The sequence below is a fragment of the Ciconia boyciana genome, chromosome 3 (assembly GCF_034638445.1).
Source record: "Ciconia boyciana chromosome 3, ASM3463844v1, whole genome shotgun sequence".
NCBI lineage: Eukaryota > Metazoa > Chordata > Aves > Ciconiiformes > Ciconiidae > Ciconia > Ciconia boyciana.
The window spans coordinates 123203131-123208331 of NC_132936.1; positions in this window are offsets into that span (position 1 = coordinate 123203131).

Below are 5201 nucleotides of genomic sequence, written 5' to 3' on the forward strand. Positions count from 1 at the left end.
TAGCCAGCTTGAGCTTGCATCATAATCTAATAAAAACCTAATAATACCTTTTCATCTAACTCACTCAGCCACATATATCAGGCTTTGGAGGTGTCAGGTCTAAAAAGAGAACTGTACTTCTGCCTTGGAGATATTTTTGTTGCTGAGGAAAAATATATTGCAAGAAACAGTTCCTTACACAGCAGGAGAATTCCACTTTGGAAAAATAAAAATTACAGAAAAAAGTCAGGCAATACAAATTCAAATTTCTTATCAGATATGTCCTGATCTGATGCACTCAAACTTGAAAGCTTCTTCTCCTATCTCTTGCAACTTCTTTCTTTAAATTCTGAAGAGGCTTGACAGGCAGAAAATGAACAGATGCACATTAGAGGTGGGAGATGATCTTGTAGGAGGTCTATACTTGAGTTATGCAAAGATAAGGATGCAGAGGCATGCCTGCATGGTGGAGCACTGTGTGGGTAGAGGAATCCCCCAGCATGCACCTCTTTACAGGACTGGATATTACATAAGGCTTGCAAATGACTTCCTGTCCCTCCATTTTGTACCTTGGGAGGTACGTAAAGTTACCAATACAGAGATGTTTCACCAGAAATGGGCTGCCCTTCAGGTTCCAAGTCTCATTCTTTCTGTCTGTTTCCCTGCTGAGCAGTCATCTTTTCAAAGCCAGCAAGCGTGCTGTTCCTCTAGCTCCCACGTAGGCATTGTATGCTTCCTGAACCAGGTTCTCTCTGGCATCTCCGCTCCCTGGAGATTATAGATGCTTCTGGCTGCAGGAAGTACACTGAGCACTGTTGTACTCTGGTGCACTACTGTTCCAGTCTTTGTATGACAAACTTCACCTTAGTAGCCAAGTGTCTTCTGTAGTTGGACATGCAGGCAAGATGCAAAAGCATGGTTTTTTATATTATATTATTTAATAATACAAGATCAAGAGCAGCCATGCAGGAAGGTAGGGCAGAACAGTTAGTGCCTACTAATGTGCCCATAGTGGTGCACATTAACTTCCCTGTATAAGAAGCATAAACAACAAATGAGAGGTGGGGTTTTTTTGTAAGAAGATACATTTTTCAGTGCTGAATACCTTTGATAACTTATCTTCAAATTGGAGTGTTTGACAGGACAACTCTAGCTCTTCACATTTACACAGGACAGCAAAACTCAAAGTGAGTCAGAGATGTTCTTGAAAACTACATTTAACTAGAAGTATTATGGATACAGTACCCTGACTGGCTTTCTTTATGAAGGTGCAAAATATGATTTCCTCTTGTCATTATATATCTACCTTTTGGTGGGTAGTCATTAGATTCATATGAACTTGATTCAAATGAACAAGAAAGCTCTTGATATATTTCTTTTAATATTCCAATGAATTTTGTAGTCTTATTTAGGAAGGACAGATATGAACATTCCTGGTCAAATGTCAAACTCTTGTATAAAAGGTTTTGTTCCTATTAAATAGATATCAAAGGCAGAGCCATGGTGAGTTTTCAACGGTTAGAGTGCTGTGTATTCACTGATCTATCTATTCTAAACTACACCATTCTCCTTAAATATAACAAGCTTTAAGGTTAATAAATCTCTGTTAGAACATGCATGGAATACTTATTTCTGGCCATATATTCTTTATTCTCTACTACATTACTTGTCTGAAATGATAAACCAAGTTTTAAACTCTTTTACCATTCACATTGTGAAAAATATATTGCAACTATTATTTCGTTAGGCACATGTACAGATTAAATTAAAACTGGAAATATCAAAATTGCTATTGTCTGTGTGATAATAACCTCTTATTTTATAGTTTTACAAACAATCCATCAAAAATTCCAAAAGTTTAGGGGGGTAGTTCTGGAAATCCAGTATAGAACTAAAAAAATTACATAGATGGTGATATTAGGCATATTTTAAGAAAATGAGTGTTACAATAAATTATTCTGCTCTTGGCAGTGTCATGAATCCATCATGGCACACAGTGAAAGAAAACAGATCAAGAATGCTGGAATACCTTTCTTTACTTGAGACACCCACACAAATTAATAATAGGACAACATTCAATAAAGTAGAAAATAAACCTACTAGAAACAAACTTACAGAAAAAGTTTTCTAACTATACCCTCTATACCACACACCTAAAATCAAGGAGTTTTTAATTCCTTTCTTTTTCCAGTGGAAAGCCACATTCTCACAGCAGGCTAAATTTTAGTTCAGTGAACATAAAGACTCGACACAGAGGAAACACTTATGGAGCACAAAGCACAGTCTTCCTCATGTCCTTCAAGAGAAACACTGAAATTACTGCTAGGGAAGTCTAGGAAACAATGTATTTTGGTGGTGTCCTCTGTGCAGAGCAGGGACTGGTCACCAAGGTAAATTATCATTCCAGTACAGAAATATTTGTGACATGCGTGCCTGCAGTATCACACAACAGGAGAAAGATACGTTGTTGGCATCTCTCCCTTCATTCAGGTTTACCACACTTACTTGTTCTTTCCATAAGGTAGTTGACCTTTCCATTTTATAATCAGGATTAAAACAAACAGCTACAGAAGTGAACTCCTAAATCTTTTCTTTCCAAATTCTGTCCAAAACTTAACTGTGGTTAATGGGTACACTTCCATCAACAGCTGTCGAAACCTAAACTGACAGCTTGATTCCTAAACCTTTTCTGTAACAGCAGTGGGAACATGGAAGTTGGAAAACTGTAACTCTCAAGTTCTATGCAAAGCCAGCAGAGCAACACACACGTACAGGGTAAAAGTTGAAGATGTACAGGTTTAACAGAAGCCCCATGAAGCTAAAGGAGAGTAAGTTTTGTAAGGGACAGAGTAATTGAAGTAATCACAAAAGTAACAAATGGTCTGGCCCAGACAGTTGTCTTCTCTAACTGGCCCTCCTTGTTTTCTCTTTTTATCCATTTCTCGCTTCATGCTCCTAATGAGGTTCAAATGAGGTGCATCTTCTCCATCTTTGCAAACCTGACCTACTTCAGAGGGATTAGCAACACCGTGACATGTCTCCCCTGTTTTAGGAACGCTCTGTTCTGTTTTAGGAATGAAAGCAACTCTGTGTTGCTCCTGAGCAGACTTTGCCTGATCTGCAAACCTTCTCTGTGTTGAATGTGGCTAGAAATACTTATAAATTACTTATGAAGTAAGTCTTTTGCTCTTTTCATCCTCAAGTCTTTCTTTCCTGGTCCTTTTGAATGCACAAGAATACTCCCATATATTTGGAGCCATCTTTTTACATGTTCTTTCTTAGCCACTTCATGGAGCTTTGTTTTGCTCCCCCCTTCACGCACATGTTCTTTGAGGACACAAATATAATTATTCAGCACCTTGTACCACACAATAAAATGTTCCTCAGCCTTTCCTTTTGCACATCAGCTCTTTATCACATAAATTCTCCTAGTTTGGCTCCACCAGATCTCAAACCTCTCGGTTTTGGCCAATCACCCCCCCCCCCCCCCCCGAATCTATACAAAAACTAGCATGTTTCCCAGTTCTTACTGAGCAGCACAAAAAAGTCCTTTCTGCACTACCTCCTCACAAGGGAACTTCAGCCAAGTGTGTGTCTTCTCAAAAGATTTCTACCACTGTATGTATTTTTCTTCACTACATATCTCAGGTCTAAACATTGCTAAAATACCACATCCAATTTTCAAACTATCTATTCAGGAAGGGCACTGATAAATTAGAGAAAGCTTTTTTTTTTACAAACCACAATAATACCTAAAGGATTAGAAAAATTGTAATATCGAGACTATCGACAGTCTATATGTATCACATGGAAGATATTAGAAGATATATATGTTCCATGAGGCTCTTAATTAATCCTCAGCAGGCATTAATTGCAGTGGCAAGAAGCTTACAGCTTAGGAAGGCAGGGATCTCTACAATGCTGGGAAGCTGACGACAAATCTTCTTTGGTAATGCAGGTACTATTTGAATACCTAGTGAAGAGAGAATATCTGAGTCATTGGAAGAGGTGACCTACTCCTGAGAAGTAGCAAATGAGGAAAATTGCTGTCACTGTTTCATTTCTGCACAGTCTGAGTGGTGGTACGGGCAGGCCTGTCTCCCTGCTCGCTCAGTGTTGGAGGGACAGCGGAAGCCCATAGCTGCTGCTAAACTCCTCCTGACTAGGGGCAATCTTTTGCTTCTGTCCCCAGATGCTAAAGCTGAGTCCACTTCAGTGTCCATAAATAAAGGCCAAACCTATACTCAGGCTTTAAGGAATAGTTTGATCAAAGCCCAGATTCCTATGGAGAAATATGGGAGTAATGAAAAGGAGCCTCATAAGACAAACTGGCCAAGTGTGACAAAATCCAGAGGTGGTAAGATCTACTGTTTCCTCTACTGGGGGAAAACAAGTGTGTAAATGTTTTAACAACAGGGCTTATTAACTTTTGGAGTAACTGTTAGAAAATTCTTCATCACAAGTTACTTCCAAGCCAAGACAGTCTTCAGCAGACAAGAACTAATTTCTGTATCAGACAGGAAGGCAGCTCAGACCTGTACAGCGATGTCTTCTTATTTTTTCTGGTCGATTTACCAGGCTAACTAAGGAAGACGACTGTCCTAATTACCATTGAGAATGCAATCATTCCACTCAAGGGCAGGGCTGCTGTTGAGAGGAACCTGGACAAGCCAAAGGAATGGGGCTGACAGGAATCCCATTGAAGTCAAGGAAAAACACGAAGTCCTGTGTGTGGGATGGGCTATACAATGCATCAGGATAGACAGGCTGCCTGCCCGGGGCAGACGGTCCCTTGGGGCCCTAGTGACACTTGATTAAACTTGATTCTGCAGTGCAGTCTGACAGGGCTGGTAGCTAACAGCATCCCACTGAAGTGATTATCGCATTTTATTCAGCACTCATAACATGGCACCTTGAATACGGCACCCCGTTATGGGCGCCCCAATACAAGAAAGACTCATAAACCTGATGGAGAGCAGTGAAGCCACTGCGACGGTGGGGTCGGAGCACCTGCCCTGTGGCCCTGCTTGGAGCTGGAGCTCGGGCTTGAGACTTCCCCCGCGCCTGTGACAACGGGGCCTTCCCCCGTGAGGGGAAGGGAACTCCGCCGGTCCCGGCGCAGCCCGCCTCAGCGGGCTCCCGCCCAACGCCTCCGGCCCAACGGCCGCGCCGCGCGCTCCCTCGCGCCCGCGCAGGCCCCGCCCCCGCGGCGGCCGCTGGCG